Source organism: Jaculus jaculus, chromosome 12, assembly GCF_020740685.1.
Source record: "Jaculus jaculus isolate mJacJac1 chromosome 12, mJacJac1.mat.Y.cur, whole genome shotgun sequence".
In the NCBI taxonomy this organism is placed as follows: Eukaryota; Metazoa; Chordata; class Mammalia; order Rodentia; family Dipodidae; genus Jaculus; species Jaculus jaculus.
The window spans coordinates 100506175-100532197 of record NC_059113.1 but is presented as its reverse complement, the minus strand read 5'-3'; the positions used below and the strand labels follow the sequence as shown (position 1 = coordinate 100532197).

At 47.8% G+C, this 26023-nt stretch overlaps 1 protein-coding gene across 4 annotated transcripts in view; it reads right to left on the bottom strand.

Moving 5' to 3' along the window:
* Trim2 (tripartite motif containing 2) overlaps nucleotides 1–26023 on the bottom strand; it is a 192862-nt gene that overhangs the window by 110263 nt on the left and 56576 nt on the right. The window contains exon 1 of one of the 4 annotated variants that reach the window (XM_045130718.1): nucleotides 3174–3253. The exons of the other annotated variants lie outside the window; for them this stretch is intronic. The gene's annotated coding sequence lies outside the window, so the exon portion shown is untranslated. Of the gene's footprint in view, nucleotides 1–3173; nucleotides 3254–26023 lie in introns of those variants that run through there. 4 annotated transcript variants of the gene reach the window in all.

Here is a 26023-nt window from a genome sequence, read left to right as displayed (position 1 = left end):
CACTGAGGAAGCTGAGGTAGGAGAATCACCACCAGTTTGAGGTCAGCTTGGGTGAGTGTTCCTGGTCAGGTAGGCTAGAGTGAGGCCCTGCTTTGTAAGACAAAACAAAAGGGTAAGACATACAGTGATTCCTTGGTGTCTAAGGTGGATGGTTCAAGGACACCAATATATGTAGGTGTTTGGACTAGAGAGATAGCTTAGTGGTTAAGGCACTTGTCTGCAAAGCCAAAGGACCCAGGTTCAATTCCCCAGGACCCATGTAAGCCAGATGCACAAGGGGGTGCACGCTTCTGGAGTTCATTTGCAGCAGCTACAGGCCCTGGCATGCCCATCCTTTCTCTACCTGCCTATTTCTCTCTCTCTCTCTGTATCTATCTCTCTCTCTCTCAAAATAAATAAATAAAAATAAATAAAATGCAGATGTTCAAGCCCCTTCTATAAAAGGCACAGTATTTGCAAATTACCTCTGCAACCCCCCTGTCTGTTTTAAATCACCTCTAAGATTCCTTATAACACCCACTGCAGAGTTACCATAAGAGTTGCTAGACTATATCATTTAGACACGGTACCATGACAAGCCAAACTGAAAAGCATGAGTCAGCAACACGGTTATCAGTTCCCATTGCAGCTGGTGAATCTCAGGGCATGGAAGCCTAAGCTACTGGGAGCCAGCTATCTCATTGGGATAAGTCTGATAGGGACTCAGTCTTAGCCTCAAGACTTTCCGATCACCTTCACAGAAAGGGCTCACCAGCAGACATTCTGGAATCATTTTCTCAGGAAGACCATCATTGTTTAAGTCTCCCTCATGAACAGCCACATCAGCCAGCCTGAGCTTGCAAGATGTACATAAATCAAGCTAATATGGCCTTTTGCATATTTATAATCCAAGGTTGATCTGGTGTGAATGGAGCAATGTCATTCTTAGCAGACTGGCGAGGAAAGGAGACTGTTCCGACGTGATCTGCCCTAGATGTCAGATTCCAGGATCTCATTTCCCAAGCTTTCTTGAGCATTGCTGCATTACCCTATTGCTGGTTACCTCTTACAAACGGGGCAAACTGTCACCATGCAGCATTTGGAGAGTAGAGAATTACTGCAGCCTGGAGAAGCTGCAGGCATGGATCGCTCTAACCCACAAGTCCACTGACGCTCCAGCCTCTTCTAGAAATTCAAAGGATAGAACTCAACCCAAGGGCAAGACAAAGAAAAGGTCAGAAGACTGGACACTGGTCACTAGACTCTAACTCATTTACATCTGGCATCTTTGTAGGAAGCTCAGTCCCTTGCCAGTTAGTATGAAGGAGAAATAACAAGTTTACCGGACACCCGGGAATCCATCCTGGCCAGCATTAAAATGATGGAGCAAGACTAATTCAAGATGTGGGTACCGCAGTTATTTTGGATACATACAGTAGCATTTCCAGGGGAGGATTTATTATACATAGAATTTTCCAAGACAATTCAAGGCAGGGGGCCTGGGAAAATATTCTCAACCAGCCCGAATAAGGGCTAGGTCAAGGTAGGTGACCTAAATGGGATTGAACAGATGAGGGCAGGAGGAAAGGGTATGTGTTAATATGAAGGCAATGAGAAGTGGTAGAAGGCTTCTGCACCCAATCCAGACTGTGGGTAACCCTGCCCATCTCAGCCAAATACATATTTGCCCAAGGGGGGAGGAGCCGGGCTTTGTTTTTTAATTGATACTTAATCATTCTATGTACCTAAGCTTGAAGGGCAAGGAAATATAATGTGGGTCATGAAATACTTTACGTATTTGGTTAAGGCTGTGGTAGCTGCAACACTCTTGAGTGAACACTGCTCTTTACTTTCTTAGCCTTAAAGGGTAGGTCCTAGTTCTGCCAAGGAAGAAATCAAGTGAAATCTGAGACATGAGGTCAAGTAGAACCAGGAGGTGGGTAGTGAACCCAACATAATACCTCCTCCCACCCTTGATAGAAGAATCTGGAAATACAGGTTGCCTTGCAACAACCTTATAACTGTATTCTAAAAATACAGATGTCAAGTTTCATTTCCATTTTAGAAGAAAATGGGCTAAAATCGCTCATGAAAAAAAAAAGGGGCAGTTATTTCTGCATATTGTCACAAGACCACCAACTTCTGGTGCATACCTTTGGGGCTTATCTGATCTTTGGATACCTGGAACTCTAAACGCTCTAAAGTTAACTATCTAAGCCTGGGCTAGAGTGAGACCCTACCTGGAAAAAAAAATACTATTTAAAAAGCATCTGTGAACTGGGGCAGTAGCTCCAGGGCCCAATGCTCACAAACCAAGCATAAGGCTCTGGTTTGATCCTCAGTCCCACGCAATTAATTAATGTGCCCATGCGGTGGAGCAGCCTTTAGTCCCAGCACCCAGGAGGCAGAGGTAGGAGGATCACTGTGAGTTTGAGGCCACCCTGAGACTACATAGTGAATTCCAGATCAGCCTAGGCTAGAGTGAAAAAAAAATTATTATAAAAATAAGTAAGAAAACAAATAAAAGTAAAAATAAAAGGCATTTGGCTCTACAGCTGCCTGGTGCAGACATTCAGGCCAGCCAGGGGATGTAGAAAGCAGTCAGCTGCTCTGCGGAGTCGGACGGCAGGTGGGACCAGATCTGGGCTTTACAGGCTTTGGAGCTGACAGACGTTTCTAGTGATAAGCCTCAACCCCCCAGCTCTTCACCTGGTTTGTTGGGCAGCCCGCAGTTTTCATGGTGGGACAAGCATTTCCAAAACAAATACATCCATCAAAAAGAGTGCCAAAAACCTCCAAAAAAACCCCTTTCCTCCCTAAGCCAGCAGTGTTAAGATGAGCTTGGCCAGGGAGTTAAGAGTGGAAGGCTAAAATGAAAGAAATGTGTCTGCGTAGTCTCTTTAGGTAAACGATATATATGTTTTGTTTTTTTTTTTTAAAGGAAAAGAAGTAGAAAAGGAGGAGGAAGCCCATCTTTCCCAATACTGCTTTGAGACTGCATTAGATTGTTTTTTTCCCCCCAGTACGAAGTGATTTTAAGATGCTCGGGTCCCCTCCAAGGCCGGGCCCTGGGCTCTGCATCCCGGGGCAGGGGGGCGCGACTGGCATCGGGAAACCAGCCGGGCAGCCTGGGCACCCCTCCACCGCCCCGACCTCGCCCCTCCGGACCGTCCCTGTGCCCGGCGCCCACTTACTGCGAAGATGGAGATGAGCTCCGCAGGGGAGAGGGAAATGCGCCCGCGGGCTCCCGACCTCAGGCGGCGGGCCCGGCGCCCCCCGGTCCTTCCCCGGACGCTGTCGGAAGGTCAAGCCGCTTTTCACGGCCCAGCCGTTGCAGCGGGTGGATGCCCACTGACCCGAGGAGGGCGGCGGGCCTCGGCGCTGGTCCGGCGAGGGCCTGCGCTGCGCGGCGTCGGCTCCCGATGGCTCCCCTCCGGGCTCATTCCCGTTCCGTGCGCGGGGCCTGCGCGGCCAGATCTCGGCTTTCCATGAGCCTCGAGGCAGAGGCAAATCCCGGATCGGATGCTGCGGGGATTCTCGAAGCTTCCCCACACTCAGCAGCACGGCTAATCCCCGCACAAAGGACCCGGCCGGGGCCCAATTCCAGAAAGCTTCCCCCCACCCCCGGGCCTCCGGGATGCGCCAATGGGGGACCGGCTGGTGTCCAGCGAGCTGCCGCGCCGCCGCCGCCTCTCCTCCGGGTCACGCCGGCTCTGTCCCTGCAGGGGAAGTGACTTCAGCTGCCTGGGGCCCCAGAGAGCCGAAGAGGGCCGCCCCCATCACGGCAGGCTCCCGTGCCAGTAAATGGGTCGAGATGATGGTGTCATCAGGGCCAACACGGTGAGGTTCGGTCTCTCCCGGGTTGACTTTCACTTTGTGAGACAGCGTGGGGAAAACAGATCCCTTCCTCTCTGCCCACGCCCTCCTCACTTGGAACTCGCTCAGAGGCCTTACAGTCTAGTGGGGAAGGGGCGGGTAGGCTGGGGTACACGTGCAATTTCCAAACACTGCAAAATAGAACTGAGTGGCTACAAGGGATGCGGGACGGGGTGCAGGGGTGGGGTTTAAATGGTCCTGAAGACCAAGGGAGGCTTCCTGGAGGAGGCTGTTTCTTTCCTGTTGTTGTTTTTTTTAACAATTATTTATTTGCAAGAAAGGGCCGGGCATGGTGGCGCACGCCTTTAATCCCAGCACTCGGGAAGCAGACGTAGGAGGATCACTGAGAGTTCGAGGCCACCCTGGGACTACAGAGTGAATTCCAGGTCAGCCTAAACTATAGTGAGACCCTACCTCGGAAAATGAGAGAGAGAGAGAGAGAGAGAGAGAGAGAGAGAGAGAGAGAGAGAGAGAGAGAAGAGAAGAGAAGAGAAGAGAAGAGAAGAGAAGAGAGGAGAGGAGAGGAGAGGAGAGGAGAGGGACAGAGAATGGATGCACCAGGGCCTCCAACCACTGCAAAAAGAACGTCAGACACAGCGCCACCCTGTGCATATAGCTTATGTGGTTACTATGGAATAGAACCTGAGTCCTTAGGTTCCTCAGGCAAGCGCCTTAACTGCTAAACCATCTCTCCAGCCCCTGTTTTCTTTTCTTTCGCTTTCTTTTTTTTTCTTTCTTTTCCTTTCTTTTTCTTTTTCTTTTTCTTTTTGAACATGGAGTAAGCATCCTAGAGCCAAGCAGGAAGGGCAAGCACTGATGCTGAGTGTGGCGTGGCTGTCCTTGGAGCAGGAGCCATAGGGACAGGGGCAGATAACCTTATGAGGGATGGAAAGAATTCACATCGTCAGGAGCCTGTGAGCTAAGCTGGGGACTTGACTTTTGTCTGGAAGCTAGGGGGACCCTCTGACGAATTTCAAATGGGCAAGTGATGATTAAACTTATATTTCAGAAAGATTATTCCACAAAGCATCTCTCAGGAGGCCAGTCTAGGAAGGAAGTGAACATGGGTTGAGAAGGGAGGGCGAAGACTCCAAAGACAGAGCCAAGAAGAACTTTTAGGATTTGATGCCTGGACAAGGAGGAAAGTGGATCAGATAAACGTTACTGCCATGGGCTGGAGAGATGGCAAGGTGGTTAAAGACACTTGCTTGCAAAACCTGATGGGCTAGCTTTGATTCCCAAGTACCCACATAGGGCCAGATGTACAAAGTGGTGCAGGCATCTGAAGTTCATCTGCAATGGTAAGAGGCCTCAGCATACCCATTTGCTTTCTCCCGCTCTCTTTCAAATAAATAAATTTAAAATCTGGGGGTGGTGGGGCTGGAGAGATGGCTTAGCGGTTAAGGCATTTGCCTGCAAAGCCAAAGAAATCGGTTTGATTCCCCAAGATTCATATAAGCCAGATGCACAAGGGGGCTCATGCATCTGGAGTTCCTTTGCAGTGGCTGGAGGCCCTGACGCACCCATTCTCCCTCCCTCTTTCTTTCTCTCTCTCTTTTCGAATAAATAAATAAAAATAAAATAAAATTTGCCAGTTATGGTGGAAGACACCTTTAATTCCAGCATTTGGGAGGCAGATATAGGAGAAATGCTGTGAGTTTGAGGCCAGCCTGAGACTACATAGTGAATTCCAGGTCTGCCAGGGCTAGATCAAGGCCCTACTTAATAATAATAATAATAATAACAACAATATATTTTAAATTATAGACTGTCAATTCAGGTGTATGCTCTGAGCAGAAAGACCACTCTGGCTAGGTCCTCTAGAAACCATTCTCCAAGACAGAAAGATGACAAAAAGGAGGAGCAAGGGCTGGAGAGATGGCTTAGCTGTTAAGCGCTTGCCTGTGAAGCCTAAGGACCCCAGTTCGAGGCTCGGTTCCCCAGGTCCCACGTTAGCCAGATGCACAAGGGGGCGCACGTCTCTGGAGTTCGTTTGCAGTGGCTGGGATTCTCTCTCTCCCTCTTTCTCTCTCTGTCACTCTCAAATAAATAAAAATAAAAAATATTTTAAAAAGGAGGCACAAGTGTGTTCCAGAGAAGTGATGAGTTGAAGTCAGAACAGGTAAGTGTGGGTTCTTTTTTTTCTTTTGTTTGTTTTAGCAGATCTATAAATACAAGTGTCCCTGCAAGCAAACCAGCCACAGGTGTGTAAGGTCTGTGGGGTCTTCTGGCCAAGCCGTGAAGACTAGGCAGGGCGTGACTTGAAGCAGGGGCAAACACAGAGTGGAGAACAAGGTACGTATGGGTCTGCTACAGCTGCTATGACGGTACCACAACCTGAGTGGTTTGAACAACGACATGGTGCGTGTGGGGGTGCTTGCTCCCGCAGAAGACGCTAGGAAGGGACCTGCTGCAGCCTTTCCCCTGGCTTCTGGCAGCATAACCCTAATCTTCACCTGCTGCTCGCCACGAGTGTGTCTCTGGGACCAGATCTTCCCTTCTCCAAGAGACCAGTGGTGTTGGATTAGGGGCTCACCTTGCTCCCTCCAGTGTGGCTGCTCCTAACGAATTACACCAGCTTCTGGGTATCAGCTTTTTGTCACGGTGACAAGATACTTAAGTTAATCCACTTAGAAGGAGGGAAGATGTATTTTGGCTCACAGATTATGATTCATGGTGGCTTGGCCTCTGTGGCTTTGAGTGAGACAATATGACACATGGCTATTTACCTCAAAGCAACCAGGAAGGAAGAGGCAGACAGACAGAGAGAGAGAGAGAGGGAGAGGCTGCTCCCTCCTCAAAGGCATGCCACCAATGACTCACCTTCCTTCTACCAAGCTCTATCTTCCAGCACTTGGGAGGCAGAGGTAGATGGATCGCCCTGAGTTCAAGGCCACCCTGAGACTACATAGTGAGTTCCAGGTCAGCCTGGACTAGAGTGAGACCCTACCTTGAAAAAAAAAAAAAAAGTGGGTGGGGCTGCAGAGAGAGCTTAGCGGTTACGGTGCTTGCCTGCAAAGCCAAAGGACCCAAGTTCGATTCCCCAGTACCCATATAAAGCCAGATGCACAAGGTGGCTCAAGCGTCTGGAGTTTGGTTGCAGTGGCTAGAGGCCCTGGTGCAGCCGTTCTCTCTATCTGCTTCTTTTTTCTCTCTTTCTCACTCTCAAATAAATAAGCAAGTAAAATATTTAGAAAAGATTTATAAAGAAAGATCAAACTTAAAAAGAAAAAAAAAAGTTGGATGGCTCCCCCCCCAAGAAACAACACCCGAGGTTGTCCTCAGACTTGCCTATGTGCATGTATCTGCACATGCATGAACTCATGCTCACAAAAATTAAAGAAAAGACAAAAGAATGTGTAAGAGGGCTGGCCCACAAACAGGAATGTGAAATGCTTTGAAAAGAAGGGTTCAGTTTGCCCAACGCTTACACCACCAGGCAAGGGGAAGCTAGAGATTACCATTGTCCTTGGCAACGTGACAGGTGACCAACACAATCAGAACCATGGGTGAACGTCTATGACTTGAAAGCCATCATCCAGGCCAACCCACTGAGGCAGTGAAGGACACGGAACATCTGCCATGCTGAAGTCTGGCATCTTATGTCAGAACTGACAGTTTCATGGCCTCTCTCTTGGTTAGGGCTTGGAAGTGTTGACCACTACAGAGACACCCAGCCTCAATGCGGATAACAAGCCCTATGAGATGAGAAAACAGACTTTGAGAAGCCACCTCTTTGAGCTGGCTGAGATGGGGAGACTTGGGGAGACTCTCCCGAGGAGCGGTGTTAGAGCTCATTCCAGAACCATCTTGTGATGTATGTATGTATGTGTGTGTGTGTGTGTGTGTGTGTGTATGTACATATGTATATGTGTGTGTGTGTATATATTTATTTTGGCTTTTCAAGGTAGGGTCTTGCTCTCACTCTAGCCCGGGAATTCACTATGTAGTCCCAGGGTGGCCACGAACTCACGGCGATCCTCCTACCTCTGCCTCCCGAGTGCTGGGATTAAAGGCGCCCGGCACTTAACAAAATCTTATCTATCTTGTAGCATTATCAGCATTCCACTGCTTTTAATTGCTAAATAATATCACATTGTATGAAAGCACTCACTTTATCTTTCAGGATTTGATGGGCACTTGAATTGTTTCAACTTTTGGCTAGCATGAGTAACACTGCCATGAATGTTTTCTACACGTGGTTGAGTTCACATATATTTTCATTTTTGTTGGGTATATATCTTGGGATGGGATTGTTGGGCCATATAGAAATTCCAGGTTTAACATTGTGAAAAATGGTCAGACTGTTTTCCCCCCACAATGATATCATTTTATGTGACTGTAATAATCTATGCCAGTTCTGCTTCCTTAGCATTTCATTGTGGTTTTGATTTTCTAGTGATGAAAAATGTTAAGAAATGTTCTTCACAGGTTTACTGAAAACGTGTGTATCTTTTTGTACGATTTTTGAAATGCCTTGTCCATTTAAAAATGGGTTTCAAATTTGATTTATACATCCATAACATCAAATTTACCATTTTGACTATTTTAAGGATACAATTCCATGGCAGTAAGTAAATTCACACTGTTGAACAATCATTATTCTTACCCATTTTGTACTTACTTATTTAATGAGAGAAAGAGAGAATGGGCAAGGCAAGGCCTCTGGCCACTATAAATGAACTCCAGACGCATGTGCCACCTGATCTTATCTGGCTTATGTGGGTCCTGGGGAATTGAAGCTGGGTTCTTTGGCTTTGCAGGCAAACACCTTCACTGCTAAGCTGCTTCTCCAGCCCTTCTTGCCCCTTTTAAAATTGCCTTTTAAAATCTGTCTTTTACAATTGAAGAATTCTCATATCCGAGATCCCAGTCTTCTTTAAAAGATTTTTTTCCTATTCTGTGGATTGTACTTTCACTTTATTGAAAGTGTCTCACTATTCTGTAATAAATCCCCTTTATGCTCAAATTAATTAGAGTCATTTCTGCTCTCTGTAGTTAAGAACGCTGGTAGCTGCACTGGGGTCTGTTAAATCAGATCTATCTATCTGTCTGTCATTCTATCTGTGATGGTTAAGTTTGTGTCAACTTGAACTGTTTAGGAATCCACAGACATTCCTCATCAGTGGGTCTCTGAGGTTGCTTCCAGGAAGGATTAACTAAAGGACGAATCCTTCCCCCAGAGTGGGCAGCCCCTCTCGGAAGGGAGGCTTTATCAAAAGAAGCTGGGGGGGGGGCGCTGGAGAGATGGCTTAGCAGTTCAGGTCCTTGACTGTGAAGCCTAAGGACCCACGTTCAACTCCCCAGATCCCACATAAGCTGGATGCACAAGGTGGTGCATGAGCAAGGTCACATAAGGTGGCACACGCATCTGGAGTTCAATTACAGTGGCATAAAAATAAATTTAAAAAAAAAAAAGAAGTTCTGGGAAGAAAGATATTCTCCCCTTCCTCCTGGCTGCCAGTGCTGCTTGCTGCTTGCTGTTTTGCTGCTTTCCAGTGTGGACCGAAGACCAGTGTGGACCAAAGAGCAGCGGGTCTCCAGGACACCTCCAGGCCTCCAGTGCCCGATTGGGACTGCTGAGGCCTCCAGCCTCGTGGACTGAGCAGCTACCGGGTTCCTTGATTCTCAGGCTTGTAATCTGCTGTCGTTGGACTGTTGTAAACCAATCCAGTAACCTCTGTTTTAATACAATTCATTCTATGGGGTCTGTTCCTCTAGAGAACCCTGACTAATACACTCTCTCTCTCTATTTTTTTTTTCTATAACAGTCTCTCTCATATAAAATCTTCCTTCCAATATTGTGCCAGAACTTTTGTTATTTTTTTTTCCTAAACATTTTCCCATTCTATCCAAATTCAGTTCACACCATACATTGCTTGGGTACAAACTCAAGGTGTTAGCAGCTGTGGAGGCCTTACTGTCCTGTGGCAAAGCCCCATGACCACCGTCAGTGTCTTTCCCCTTCTAGACTCCTCCCTCTCTAAATCTCCCTTCTGTTACATGGCCAAAGCCATATGGAATCTTCTGGTAAAATCAATCCTGGATGTAATCTTTGAGGTCATGTTCATTGCCCATGACAAGAACTTGGAGCACAATAAATACATGTTAAATGGGATTTAGTCTTGTGCTATATTTTTTCATATTTAAATTTTTATTTTTGAATTTTATTTTGCTTCTTTTTGTGAGAGGGTAGGATTGATATAGGGTCTGGCTCTAGCCCAGGCTGATCTGCAATTCACTATGTAGTCTCAGGCTGGCCTCAAACTCACAGGGATTCTCCTATCTCTGCCTCCCAAATGCTGGGATTAAAGGCGTGTGCCATCATGCCCAGCTGCTGTATTATTGAAGCCAGAGCCTTACACAGGCTATACTACCAGCCCTCCTCCCACAGCTTTAAAATTTTTTTTAAATATTTATTAATTTGAGGAGAGAGAAAAAGAGAGAATGGGCACAGCCAGGACCTCCAGCCACTGCAAACAAACTCCTGCCCCACCTTGTGCATGTGGCTTACCTGGGTACTGGGAAATCAGACTTGTGTCCTTGGGTTTCACAGGCAAGCACCTTAACTGTTAAACCATCTCTCTAGGCACTCCCACAGCTTTTTATTTGAGATTGCGGCTCTCCTTATGTTGCCTGGTCTAGTCTCCACCTCCCTGACTCAAACAATCCCTCTTCCTCTGCCTCCTGAGTAGCATGTGCCCAGCTCCTTAACTTTACTTCTTTGTTCATTTTTTTTTTTTTTATTTGAGATCGACAGACACAGAGAGAAAGACAGATAGAGGGAGAGAGAGAGAATGGGCGCGCCAGGGCTTCCAGCCACTGCAAACGAACTCCAGACGCGTGCGCCCCCTTGTGCATCTGGCTAACGTGGGACCTGGGGAACCGAGCCTCGAACCGGGGTCCTTAGGCTTCACAGGCGAGCGCTTAACCACTAAGCCATCTCTCCAGCCCAACTTTACTTCTTAATCCAAAATAATATTGGTTCAGTCTTTGCCCTTCAACTTGTCTCTCAATGGCTCCCTGATTAGGCTGAAATTGGGCTTCAGAGTAAATCTCTGGTGTTCAATTCATGACCTGAATTACAGAATTCTTTGGGTGCTCATCTTCATAGTTTATGACATGGTGAGAGAAAGTTCTGTGGATTCTGGGATGAGCTAACTGGCATTACAAGGCATTATAGGTCCTAGAAGTCATTTCCTGATAGTGGTCCCTGCCCAGTGAGGCTTTCTGACGCCCTGGCATGATGGTTCTGGGCTGCTCCTCTGCGGGTCTCTAATGTCCAATGTCAATCTTTTATGTCACACTAGGATTAACCAAAAGACACCTGCATGAAACATCTAGAAAGAGCTCTTTCTTTGGGTCGCAAGCTCTGCCAGTGTTTGCTGAGCACACCAGCACCTTGGCACAAAGGGAAACAAGACTGTTTCCTATCACGTGGACTTGGGTGACTAATGGGGCAAGAGTCAAAGGAAACCCAGTTAATCAGAAACTTCTCCACTAAGGAGGCTTTAAAATCTCTTCTGAGGGTTCAAAGCAGAAGCTAGCGCCTTAAAAAAAAAAAAAAATTCTTATCTGGGCATGGTGATGCACACCTTTAATCCCAGCCAGCACTTGGAGGTTAGAGGTAGGAGGATCACCGAGAATTCAAGGCCACCCTGAGACTACATAGTGAATTCCAGGTTAGCCTGGGCCAGGGTGAGACCAAAAAACCAAAAAAAAAAAAAAAAAATATATATATATATATATATATATGTATGTATGTATGTATGTATGTATGTATGTATGTAGATAGATAGATAGATAGATAGATAGATAGATAGATAGATATTCTTTTTTATAGTGCTAGGAATTGAACCCAGGGCATGGGAGGCAAGTGGTCTAGCATGGGCTTACACTCCCAGCCTGTCGACTTTCTGGGCAGCAGGGGAGGCTACATGGAGAAGGTAAGGAAGGAGAGCTTTGGCGCTCAAAGGAACTAACATCTGCTTCGGCTCTGGAGGAAAAATCAGCTGATGTGGGAATTACCGACACCACATACTGTTCAGATCGTCAAGGACCACTGACCTTTGAAGTGCTGGCTTTAGAACATAACTTCCTCCTCTGCCAACAAGCGCACGCCACAGTGCTCTCCCTCCATCCACTCACTGGTTCTAAGCTGCGCCTTCTTGCCTCTTTCATAGTCACCCATCCGAACCCTTTCCTCCCAGATTACAAAGCTCAACTGGCAGCTTTGGATAATAGCAAGCTCTTCTGTGCCTGCCCTGCCACTGAATTTTTTAACAAAGAATTCAAAAAAATATATTGTTATTTATATATTTGCTAGCAGAGAGAGAAGAGAAACAGAAAGAGAGAATGGGCACACGGGAGCCATCAGCCACTGCAAACAAACTCCAGACACATGTGCCACCTTGTGCATCTGGCTTTACCGGGGCACTCAGACATCAAACCCAGGTCCTTGGGCTTTGCAAGTAAGTACCTTAACCACTGAGCTATCTCTCTAGGCCCCTACCACTGCATTTTATGGACAGCACTCCTACCCGTCCAGGTTCTCCTGTTAGTGCAAAGGGCTCAATTCCTTTGCTACCTTGTATAATCCTCCGGGAGTCTGTGTCGTGTTGTCTGCATCCCCAAGAGGCAGTTAGAAGAAACACAATTGTCTTTCAAATGGCTGTGAGTAGAACAATAAATGGCTACCCGTGTATGAGGGGCTTGGTCCCAAGTTTGGTACTGTTGGGAGAAAGGGTAGCGCCTTTAAGAGCTGGGGCACAGTGGGAGGTCACTGAGGACATAATACTCTTGAAGGAGACAGAGGAGCTCTAGCATCTCTCCCTCACTGCTTCCCAATAATGAAATGACTGGTCTTGTTCTGCCGCCACAGACCTACCATGACGTGCCACGTTAGGGCCAAAGCAATGGGCCAATCAACTATGGGCCAGGCTGAAGAGACAGTTCAGTGGTTAAAGGTGCTTGCTTGAAAGATCTGATGGCCTGCGTTCGATTCCCCAGGACCCACGGGAAGCCAGATGCACAAAGTGAAGCATGCCTCTGGAATTCATCTGCAGTGGCTAGAGTCCTTGGGTTTCTCCCTCTCTTTTTCTGCTTGCAAATAAATATAATATTTTTTTTTTAAAAAAGATCATGTGGCCGGAGAGATTGCTTAGTAGTTAAGGTGCTTGCCTGCGAAGCACAAGGACCCAGGTTCAATTCCCCAGTACCCACGTTAGCCAGATGCACAAGGGGGCACATGTGTCTGGAGTTTGTTTGCAGTGGCTAGAGGCCCTGGTGCACCCATTCTCTCTCTATCTGTATTTTCTCTCTCAAATAAGTAAATAATATTTTAAAAGACCATGGACTAAAAATTCTGAAAGCCATGAGCCCCCTTTCCTTTAACTTTTAATTGCCAACTTCTATACATATAGACACTATACCATGATCACAATCACCGTCCACCACGCTCCCTTTTCCCCTTCCCCAAACGCCCCGTCCACTGAATCCCTTCTCCCAACTAGTCTCTCTTCTCCTTTGCTGCCATTTTGTCCTCCGATTCACCAGGTCTGGTATAGGTCGCATCAGCCACTGTGAGGTGACCAGTCTCAAGGCCACTTTGTGTCAGGAAGACTGTACTGTAAGCAGTCCTCCCCTTCCTTGGGACCTTACATTCTTTCTGCCGCCTCTTCCAAAATAGCCCCTAAACTTCAAAGGGTGTGATAGAAACATCCAGTTATTGCTAAACATACCATTGTCCCTTTTTCTCAGAATTTTGGTAGGTTTTGAGTAACCCCAGTGGAAACCAACCTTCCTTCTTCCCTTCATATTTTTATTTATTTGCAAGCAGAGAGAGATAGTGAGAAGAATCAGATAGACAGAATTACACACCAGGACCTCCAGCCACTGCAAACAAACTCCAGATGCATGCGCCACTTTGTGCATCTAGCTGTACATGGGTACTGGGGAATCGAACCTGGGTTGTTAGGTTTAACCTCTGAGCCATCCCTCCAGCCCCCTTTCTTTTTTAAAACTTTATTTGTTGCCAGCATTTGTTACAGTAACAGAAAGCTGACGAAAACAACTTGGAATGTGTGGTGGTTTAATTCAGGTGTCCCTCATTAACTCAGGTGTTCTGAATGCGAGGTTCCCAGCTGATGGAGATTTGGGCATTGTTGAGTGCAGGATTATGGGTGTTATAGACAGTTCCCCCTTGCCAGTGTTTGACACACTCTCCTCCTGCTGTTGTCTACCTGATGTTGCCATCATGGAGCTTCCCCCTCCAGCCTGTAAGCCAAAATAAGCTTCTTCCTTTTTTCTCCCCCTCGCAAGCTGCTCTTGCTTGGGTGATTTCTACCAGCAATGCGAACCTGCCTGCGACAGAATGGTTCTCAGCTTAACTAGCGCCGCTGTCTCCACGCACAGTGAAAGCGCCGCAGCCTGCGTGGGGCTGCGTTGTAGCCAGCTCCGCGATGCTGGGACCAACTTCCAGCCTACCACCATGTAGGGGAGTGTGGTGGTTTGATTCAGGTGTCCCCCTCAACTCAGGTGTTCTGAATGCTGGGTTCCCAGCTGATGGAGATTTGGGAATTAACGCCTCCTGGAGGCAGTGTATTGTTGGGGGTGGGCTTATGGGTGTTATAGCCAGTGTCCCCTTGCCAGTGTTTGGCATACTCTCTTGTTCCTGTTGTCCACCTTATGTTGGCCAGGGGGTGATGTCCCCCCTCTGCTCATGCCCTCGTTTTCCCCTGTCATCATGGAGCTTCCCCTCGAGCCTGTAAGCCAAAATAAACCTCTTTTTCCCAGAAGCTGCTCTTGGTTGGGTGATTTCTACCAGCAACATGAATCGGACTGCAACAGGGAGGAAGGGACTGATTTCAGCTTACAGATCCACGGAAGTTCTATAAGTGACAGAAGACGCTGGCCCCCTTTCACAGAGCCACGCAGAGACAGAAAACAACCAAACACCCAGCCAACACCAAAATTCAGCAGCACATACCAGCCAGTTCTCTCCAAGCCTTTGGGCTGGAATCAGACCCGCCCCCAAACACACCTTTGGACTGGATCCCAGGATCCACTCCCAGTGACACATCCTCCAGCCAGGTGGCTGGAGACGCAAGTGACAAGCTTAATAAAACACCCTTGTCTATGGGGGCATCCATTCACATTCAAACCACCACAGGCTGTCTCCCACACAGCAGGGCCCCCCAACCAGCAGCTGAGAAAATACATTCTCTGGGACAAACAGGCCAGCAGAACCAAACCCAAGTTCTTCCTTGAGCAAACCAAAGGAACAGTCGAATGCCAGCCTGGACCTGGGTACTCCACGCACAGTCACCTTGTGAAGGAACCAGACACAGTTGCTCTGTAAGCAGAAACCAGATTTGTCGGCTCTGCTTGAAAGAAAGTGGGGAAAGAGTCCCCCAGGTAAAAACATCCACGGCAGTAACAAACAAGCCCTGGGAAGAGGAAGAAGTGACATTGGCTTTGCTCATTTCCAGTTACTCTCCCTGCTTTTTCTTTTCCCTGACCTAATCACTTGGTATTTTTCATATATTAAAGGAAGGGGAGCCGGGTGTGGTGGCACATGTCTTTAAAATACCAGCACACTCTGGAGGCAGAGGTAGGTGGATCGATGTGAGTTCGAGTCCAGCCTGAGATTACATAGCGAATTCCAGGTCAGTCTGGGCTACAGTGAGATCCTGCCTCAAAAAACCAAAATAAGGGCTGGAGAGATGGCTTAGTGGTTAAGCGCTTGCCTGTGAAGCCTAAGGATCCCAGTTCAAGGCCTGATTCTCCAGGACCCACGTTAGCCAGATGCACAAGGGGGCACACGCATCTGGAGTTCATTTGCAGTGGCTGGAGGCCCTGGCACACCCATTCTCTCTCTCTCTGCCTTTCTCTTTGTGTCTGTCACTCTCAAACAAATAAATAATGAACAAAAAAATTAAAAATTCTTTGGCAAACATTGGCTCAGTCCTTATTACCTGTCCACTCTTAAAAAAAAAAAAAAAGAAACCAAAATAAATAAAATAATAATAAAGGAAAGGGGATCGGGAAGATAGCTGTACATCCATGCACAATAGCTACTTCCCAACCAAGAAGCAGCATCCTCTTGGGTTGCCCCGCCCTTCCCCAAGCACTAGGTGGGACCGAGGCCACTGCTGGACACAGTCTCCATAGGAGCAAGTTTATAAATAGCCTTGGGAACCTGGCAGCAGTTGGGATGTTTCTCTGACCCAGTTACCTCAATTCCTGGGCAGGAAGGGGACCAGTGGTCACGAGGTGTTTCTTCCTCCACCCACCCTATGCTAGTGACCTCAGGGACCCCCTTACTCAGAGTCCTTCCACGAGGACTCGGCCCTCAAAAGCTGCCCCCAGAAGCTGGAGGAGCGTTAGATCTGTGTGCGGCTCGGAAACCATGGTTGGCATGGCCTGTGAGAAAACAAAGAAAGCTACCACCAGAGACCAGTGTGGTCCGATTGCCCCTGTACAGCCACGGGGCACACTGGGCACCCTGCAAATCCCCATACCTTGCCCACTCCAGGCACCAGGGACAGCCTGGACAATGGTGCCACTGGTTTATTGCAAGTGTTGAGTGTGGGAAGACAGCTACCTTTTCAGGTCTTGTCACTGTCTTTCCTTGTCACAGAGCCAACACTGCTTCTGAGACTTCTGGGTTCACTGCTGCCCTATAAGAGGGTTTTCCCACTCTCTACTGGTAGTGGACCAGCATTCATTAATATTGATGCCATTCCCCAGTGTGCCCAGAACATGGAGTATCCCAATACACAACAATGATACAAACTGAGGGTAGATTGGAAGGAGCTACCTCTAAGATATTACCAATGACTGCTCTTTCTTGTTGAAAAAAACAAACAAACAAAACTCAACATTTGTGTGTCAGGGACTGTTTCAGAAGAGACAGTGAAAAAGAGCCGAAGGATGGGGAAGAGTGATTTAGAACGCTGTTTCCCAGACACAAAATGGTCATTATATTTATGACCTCACAGAGGCTGTTGATACCTGCAAAAGACCTGCATAATACTGGGCCCATCTACAGGTAGGTTGTCATAGATGATGAAGGAGAGAAAGAAGAAAAAAAGAAAGAAAGAGAAAGAAAAACAGGAAGGAAGGGGAAGAGAAGAAGGAAGGGAGGGAGAGAGAAAGAAAGAAAAAGACATACATATAGACGAGGGAGGAGCAGGAAAGTAGGGATTCAGTGAAGGGGATGAGGGAGGGGAAACGAAGGAAGATGTTGGAGATTATGTAAATTTTAATATAGTTATTTTCATATTAATAAAAACCATTTATGGCACTGGAGAGATAGCTTAGTAGTTAAGGCATTTGCCTGTGGAGCCTAAGAACCCAGGTTTGATTCTTCAGTACCCATGTAAGCCAGATGCACAAGGTGGTGGGTGATGAAATAACTTGCTTCCTGAATGTGGACCAGCAGTTGTGCAGATCTATTTGAAAGTTTACGTAGAAATGCAAGGGACAGGCTGGAGGGATGGCTCAGCGGTTAAGGTGTTTGCTTACAAAGCCAAAGGACCTAGGTTCGATTCCCCAGGACTCACGTTAGCCAGATGCACAAGGGGGCGCATGTGTCTGGAGTTCATTTGCAGTGGCTGGAAGCCCGGGCGTGCCCATTCTCTCTCAAACAAATAAATAAAAATAAAAAATTAAAAAAAAAGAAATGCAAGGGACTTCGAATGCACACCAGCTGGCAGTTCCTTCCACTGTTGAATAGCAAGGCCTCAGGACCACGAAGGTCACCAGGTCCTCTGTTCCTTCAGTGGCTACAGGGACTTAACTTTTCTTGTTCCTACAGCATTAGACCTTTGGCTGAGTGGCCTCTACTTTTTCTAGAAACTTCCACAAGATGAACACAGTGAGTGGAGGCTGGGTGTTCTAAAGGGACTCTCGTGTCAGCAACACGAGTGTGGTCTTCAGTTCTACCCCCACACTACAGTGGCTTCCAGCCACCCTCACAGGTCAGGCTCTGGTACTTCGGAATATTGAGACCTATTCTCCGAGGAAGCTCTCTGAAGTACCATTTAGAAACTTCAGTCTGAATGTAGGTGGGGTTCATTAGTGAGGTACAGCGAAGTCCCCAAGCCAAGCACCTTGGAGGTGTCTACGTGTCCTATCTTTCTAATCTTCCGAAAATCATCCGATGTGGTAGACACTGGCCACTTCCAGTGAGGAAACTGAGAACTGGACAGCGGAGGTTAGTGACTTGTCCAAGGTCAAGTAGACACCTGTGGGTGTGAGCTTCAAGTTCAGCTCTGTTTGAGCATTACATCCGTCAGATCTAGTCATAAATTAGGAGCTAGGATGGACTTTGAAGACACTGCCTTGTGGACAGATGGCCCAGGAGACACAGTGATCTGAAGTCACCCACTGGCCAGCTTATACACTGTTCCTTTCTCTCCCTTCCTCCTTTCTCCAAAAATCTCCAGCCAGAGACATACGGCAAACTTCACTGCTGATTAGGACTCTCATTGAGTGCAGGTAGCTGAGGAACAAATTATCTTTTATAGTTGTGTGTGGACCCAGCACCACACAACATGACGACGTTGAAGGCAATGGTCCAGGCACATCACTGGCACTCCCGTTATTTGGCTCAGGAGGTGAAACTGGGAGCTCAGGTAACTTGCTTAAGGTGAGACCCGGACCCGGCGGCTCCAAATCTAAACTCCTGCTGTTCCCCCCATGCTCTGTGGCTTCTGCCTCAGTGTGGTTATTCCCCACCAGCGTGCCAGGGCTGGGCGCCAAGGATGCCCCTCAGGTGGTCCTCATTAGGCCTTGCTGCCTTTTACAGATATGGAAACTGCGGCACAGAGATGTGATGTAACAGGACCAAAGTTGCAAATATATATATGTGTATATATATATATGTATGTGTGTGTGTATGTATATATATATATGTATATATATATACATATATATATATATGTATATATACATACACACACACACACACACACACACACACACACACACATAAAATCTATCAAGGTAGGACAGAAACATTGCAATCACAGTCCTCGTTTCTGTAACTGATCACATGGCCTTAGCTGATATTTGTAACTGCCTTCTTTTACTACCCATTCTGTATTCCCTCCACCTTCAGCAAGCACCTCAGCAGGTCTTGGTTCTTTACCTGGAGGGGTAACCCATACCTTCATTCCTGAAGGATCTGGGCCATTTATCACACTACTTCTATTGGGTTGTTGCAGTCGTCCATTGACTTTGACAACAGGACATGGTAACACTAACAGACGCCCTAAAGGATCTCCTGCACTCCAGGCATACTCTTCCTTACCACCATTGTGGAGGAGCAGTCCAACTTCCCCCTGGTAATCTGGATTAATCACCCCTGCAATCACTGTAACTCCTTTCTCAGCCTGTTCACTCAAGGGCATTAGGAGCCCAAAGTGACCAGGGGGAAGTCTTAGCTTCCAGTTCAATAGAATGTCCTTTGTGTCTCCTGGCAAAAGCACTCCCCCCTCTGGGACCAAGACTTGTAGTCCAGCAGAGCGTAAGGTTGCTGGAACAGGAAGCAAAAATTTAGCTAACGGGTCACTTGGGGTGATGGTAAGTGGGACCATTCCTATTTCCACCCCTTGATTCCTGGACCCATGGATCCGGGCTATAGGAGAAACAGTACCATATATAGGACGCTGATTCAGAGCATAGACAGCCTGCTGGAGGACACTCCCCCAGCCCTCCAAGCTGTTGCCACCCAGTTGGCGCTGTAGCTGTTTCTTCAAAAGGCCGTTCCACCGTTCTATCAAGCCAGCTGCTTCAGGATGGTGGGGCACATGGTAAGACCAGTGAGTTCCATGATCAGGAGCCCACTGCCGTACTTCCTTGGCGGTGAAGTGAGTTCCTTGGTCAGAAGCAATGCTGGGTGGAAGCCATGACGGTGGATAAGGCATTCTGTAAGCCCACGGATGGTAGTTTTGGCAGAAGCGCTACGTGCAGGAAAGGCAAATGCATACCCAGAATAAGTGTCTATTCCAGTAAGGACAAAACGCTGCCCTTTCCATGATGGAAGAGGTCCAGTGTAGTCAACCGGCCACCAGGTTGCTGGCTGGTCACCCCGAGGAATACTACCATATCGGGGGCTCAGAGTCGGCCTCTGCTGTTGGCAAATTTGGCACTCAGCAGTAGCCGTAGCCAGGTCAGCCTTAGTTAGTGGAAGTCCATGTTGTTGGGCCCATGCATAGCCTGCATCTCTGCCACCATGGCCACTTTGTTCGTGGGCCCATTGGGCAGTGACAGAGGTGGCTGAGGAAGGAGGTTGACCACTATCCACAGAACGGGTCAGCTTGTCTACTTGATTATTAAAGTCATCCTCCAGTGAGGTCACCTTCTGATGAGCACTGATATGGGACACAAGTATCCTTATATCCTTATATTCAGAGAGGTCTATCCACATACACCTTCCCCAAATGTCCTTTTCACCAATTTTCCAATTGTGCTCCATCCAAGTCCCAGACCATCCAGCCAAACCATTGGCCATAGCCCATGAGTCAGTGTATAATTACACATCTGGCCATTTTTTCTTCCAAGCAAAATGCACAACCATATGTACTGCCCGAAGTTCTGCCCATTGTGACGACTTCCCTTCACCACAGTCCTTCAGAGTTGGCCCAGAAAGGGGCTGTAATGCTGCAGCTGTCCACTTCTGGGCAGTGCCGACATAACGTGCTGAACCATCTGTAAACCATGCCCTAGATCTCTCCTCCTCAGTCAGTTGATCATAGGGCACAGCCATGATGCCATAGGTGCATGCTTGGGGACAGAAGGCATTGCAACAGGAGTAGCAACCATAGGCATTTGGGCAACTTCCTCCTGTAACTTACTCGTACCTTCAGGGCCTGCTCGAGCCCGATCACGTATATACCACTTCCACTTGATGATGGACTGCTGCTGTGCACGTCCAACTTTATGGCCTGGTGGGTCAGACAACACCCAGCTCATAATGGGCAGCTCGGGTCGCATAGTAACTTGATGACCATTGTCAAACGTTCAGTTTCCACTAAGGCCCAATAGCAGGCCAAGAGCTGTCTCTCAAAGGGAGAATAATTGTCTGCAGATGATGGCAGGGCCTTGCTACAAAATCCCAAGGGCCTCCGCTGTGATTCACCTATGGGGGCCTGCCAAAGGCTCCAAACAGCGTCCCTGTCTGCCACTGAAACCTCAAGTACCATCGGATCTGCTGGAGCATACGGCCCAAGGGGCAGAGCAGCCTGCACAGCAGCCTGGACCTGTCGAAGAGCCTTCTCTTGTTCTGGGCCCCAATGAAAACTAGCAGCTTTCCGAGTCACTTGGTATGTGGGACAGAGTAAGACACCCAAGTGAGCAATGTGTTGTCTCCAAAATCCAAATAGGCCCACTAGACCTTGTGCTTCTTTCTTAGTGGTAGGAGGGGCCAAATGCAACAACTTGTCCTTCACCTTAGAAGGAATATCCCTGCATGCCCCACACCACTGAACTCCTAGAAATTTCACTAAGGTAGAAGGTCCTTGAATTTTGGATATATCTATGTTTGTTCTGCATCCTGGCAGTTTCCTAACACCCTTAGAATGTACATAGTGTGGGGGTGTGGGGAGTGACCTCTGTGTGCTCACTCACAAGCATAAAAACTGAAGTATAGGGCTGGAGAGATGGCTTAGCGGTTAAGCGCTTGCCTGTGAAGCCTAAGGACCCTGGTTCAAGGCTCGGTTCCCCAGGTCCCACGTTAGCCAGATGCACAAGGGGGCGCACGCGTCTGGAGTTCGTTTTCAGAGGCTGGAAGCCCTGGCGCGCCCATTCTCTCTCCCTCTATCTGTCTTTCTGTGTCTGTCGCTCTCAAATAAATAAATAAATAAATAATTTTCAAAAAATCCTTTAAAAAAAAAAACTGAAGTATAAAGACTGAGGGCTCATGGAAAGCTTCTGGAAGGGGTCTGGTTGTCAGGGGAACCAGCCAAGATGAGTGGGTTGGAACTTTCAGACCCACTCTTCCACTGCACTACCTGCACCCACCTCCAGGGGGCGGAGAGGAGCTGAAGATTGAGTCTTCCATGGCGTTAAATCAATCATGCCTAGGTAAGGAAACCTCTGAATAGCTGGGCCTGCTCAGGGCATCCTCCCGCTGCCCCGTGCATCTCTTCATCTGGCAGATCACCAATGTCCTTCACTATATTCTTTCTGAACAACCGGTAAACTTAGAATTGCTCCCCCAGTTCTGTAAACCACTCTGACAACATCTTGAACTTCCCGAGAGAGATCGTAGAACCTCCAACTTATAGCACGAAGTCAGAAAACCCCTGGGGTCCTGGGAACCTCTGGTTTAGAGCTGGCAACAGTGCAAGAGACAGAGCAAGAGGAGCTCTGTGGCTGCCTCTGGGATGTGCATTCATTTTGGTTAATGTCAGAAAGTCAGAAATAAAATGAAATCAGAGGGTACCCAGTCAGGTGGCAACGTGGAGATGCAGTACTCAGTCTGGGTCTGGGAAAGTGTGTGGGGGTGGGGAGTGAAGTCTACCATCTCTTCACCACTGGTCCTGCCTTGCCCTGGAGAGTCCCGAGTTCAGTTTGGTGGGGAGGTTTCCAGTCTATTCCAAGGGACAACTCGCCCCTCTCTCCAGGGCTCTCAGACCACACAGACCCTTACCTAGCCTTGCTTGGAAACTGCCGTGTATTATGCAATGGACTGAAACAGCAGCTGCTCTGAGTGCAATTCATTTGAAAAACTCATTCCTCTGGCAGCCACAGAGGCCTGGCACCTACAAAGTGTAGGATCGGATAGCATACACACCCCAATGATGGGGTGGGCGGAGATTTAGAAGGCAGGAAAGGAAGACATGTCCCGTTTGTCATCTTTCTTTAGCTTTATCTCAAATCAGCCTCACATTACAGGCTATCAGAGTCTTATCCATACCAAACAGACCAGAAAGGCAGGGATAAAAGAGATTGTTGAGCCAGGTGTGGTGGCACAGGCCTTTAATCCCAGCACTTCGGAGGTAGAGGTAGGAAGATCATCATGAGTTCGAGGCCACCCTGAGACTACATAGTGAGTTCCACATCAGCCTGGGCTAGAATGAAAACCCTACCTCAAAAGCAAACAAAGGGGGGGGGCGGTGGCTTAGCAGTTAAGTGGCAAAACCAAAGGACCCAGGTTCGATTCCCCTGTACCCATATAAAGCCAGATGCACAAAGTGGCACATGCATCTGGAGTTGTTTGCAATGGCTAGAGGCCTTGGCACATCCATTCTCTCACTCTCTTTCTCTTTCAAATAAGTAAATAAAAATATTTTTTAAAAGTTGCATGGGGCTGGAGAGATGGCTTAGCAGTTAAGGCACTTGCCTGCAAAGCCACAGGACCCAGATTTGATTCCCTAGGACCCATGTATGCCCGATGCACAAGGTGGCGCATGTATCTGGAATTCGTTTGCAGTGGTTCAAGGCCCTGGTGTACCCATTCTCTCTCTCTCCCTCTCTCTGCCTCTTTCTCAAAATACAAAATAAAAAATAAACACTTAAAACCACTGCATGGGTGGTTCTGTTCAGCAGCAGTCAGGAATGTCTACCGTGGTTCCCAGGACTGCAGATCTGCCTGCTCTTGCATCGTCCCTGGCTGGGTCTCTGCACTGGGACAAGGTCATCCTAGACGAAGGTGCCACGCACTCAGAACCTGAATCAATTTCACCCTCCTTTCATCACACCAGGAACCAGAAATGACAGCAGGGCCCGGTGGACCAAGCAGGGGGCAAGATCCCCACCACCTCCCACAGGGCTCTTTCATTCCACAGCCCCACCGCTGAGGGCCACAGTACCTTTTGAGCAGTTTTATGGGGGCAGTAAAACTTTACAGCTGTCCCCACATTTCTGAATGGATCCATTTATGACCAATGCACCATGCTTTCGGCCTTTGAAAGTACTAGCAGATAGGAGACCTTTCACACGGAGTCCACCTGAGGGACATCAACGAACAGCTCCCTCACAGAAATGCCAGGGTGGCAGACTTAAACCCGCTGCATACAGATAAATCAGAAAAGAAACCCGCATTGGAGTCCCTCCGCATCTGGTCCCGGACTTAAGCCCACCCGCTTCTCTCCCCAGGTTTTGCTTCTTCCTCACTTGGAATGACAGTGCTCAGGAGAGCTTGGTCAACATTCCCTTGGAAACCAGTCTTTAGCAGACGGTGGTGGTGGCGCATGCCTTTAATCTCAGCACTTGGGAGGCAGAGGTAAGAGGATCTCCGTGAGTTCGAGGCCAGCCTGAGACTACATAGTGACTTCCAGGTCAGCCTGAGCTAGAGTGAAACCCTACCTCAAAAAAAAAAAAAAAAAAAGCAAACAGACAAACAAACAACAACAAAAACCCCTAAAGCGTTGAAAGAGCTAGCAACCCAAACACAACTTGTTTCTCAGGGTCCCAGGATTTACCAGCCAGCCCAGAAAGGCTCTCATCTCACACGCTCTTAAAAACGACCTTACCTGACTTCCATAATGGTCGCTGCTGAGCATCAGAGATGGCCCCACGGCTTCCCGAACTCCCGCAGCCCTCAGACAATTGGGCCCATTATAGTCCTCAGGCTGTGAGCTAAAGGGTGGCCCTTGCAAAAATATAGACGGCGTGTCAGCACCGGCCAGGGGCGGGGCTGCGCTACCAGGGACAATGGGAGCCAATGAGCGGCTTCTTTGGGCCCTGTTTGCTTAAGATATTGTGTTTCATTCTCAAGTAGGGGAGACAGAGAGTAAGGAGCCCTGACCAGGAAGGGCGATAGCTTTTGTTTTAATTGAGGTTTTCTTGACCTCAGAGTTTCTTTTCCTTTTTTTTTTTTTTTTTCGAGGTAGGGTCCCACTCTAGCCCAGGCTGACCTGGAATTCACTATGTAGTCTCAGGGTGGCCTTGAACTCATGGCGATCCTCCTACCTCTGCCTTCCCGAGTGCTGGGATTAAAAGCCTGCGCCACCACGCTGGGCTCTGACCTCAGAGTTTCTTTAACAAACAGCCATGCATGGATGCTGTATCTTCAAAGGTCAGAGTAGGATTTGAGCATTTACTTCTTGTCTTTTTTGTTTGTTTGTTTGTTTTTGTTTTTTTGAGGTAGGGTCTAGCTCTAGCACAGGCTGACCTGGAATTCACTCTGTATTCTCAGGCTGGCCTCGAACTCATGACGATCCTCCTACCTCTGCCTCCCAAGTGCTGGGATTAAAGATGTGTGCCACCACGCCTGGCCTTTTTGATCACAGCCTTTCTAATTGGAATGAGGTGATATCTCATTTTAAAAAAATTTAATTTATTCATTTGTGTGTGTGTGTGTGTGTGAGAGAGAGAGAGAGAGAGAGAGAGAGAGAGAGAGAGAGGCAAATAGGTAGAGAGAATGAACATGCCAGGGCCTCTAGCTGCTGCAAACGAACTCCAGAAGTATACGCCACCATGTGCATATGACTTATGTGGAACCTGGAGAATCGAACCTGGGTCCTTAGGCTTCGCAGGCATGCACCTTAACTGCTAAGCCATCTCTCCAGCTCTCTTTTTGGTTTTTTGAAGTAGGATCTCACTCTAGCCAAAGGTGAGTTGGAATTTACTATGTAGTCTCACGCTGGCCTTGAACTCACAATGATCCTCCTACCTCTGCCCGCCAAGTAGTGGATTAAAGGTGTTCACCACCATGTCTGGCTTTGGTGGCTACAATTCTTAAAAAGGAATGGAAGGGATGGAGAGATGGCTTAGCCATTAAGGCGTTTGCCTACAAAGCCAAAGGATCCCGGTTCAACTCTCTAGGACCCACATAAACCAGCTGCACAAGGGGCGCATGCATCTTGAGTCCATTTGCAGTGGCTGGAGGCCCTGGTACGCCTTCTCTCTCTCTCAAATAAATAAGTAAAATATATTAAATTTTAAAAAAGGAAAGGAAGGAAATCAAATGTTAAAGTCATGGAGATAATACTACTCTTGCTTTTAAAAACATTTTTAAAAATATTTCATTTATTTATGAGACAGAGGCAGAGAGGAGGCAGATAGAGAATGGGCACACTAAGGCCTCCGGCCACTGCAGAAGAACTTCAGATGCATGTGCCATCTTGTGCAGCTGGCTTATGTGGGTACTGAGGAATTGGACCTGGTCCTTAGGCTTCGCAGGCCCAGTGCCTTAACCACTAAACCAGCTGTCCAT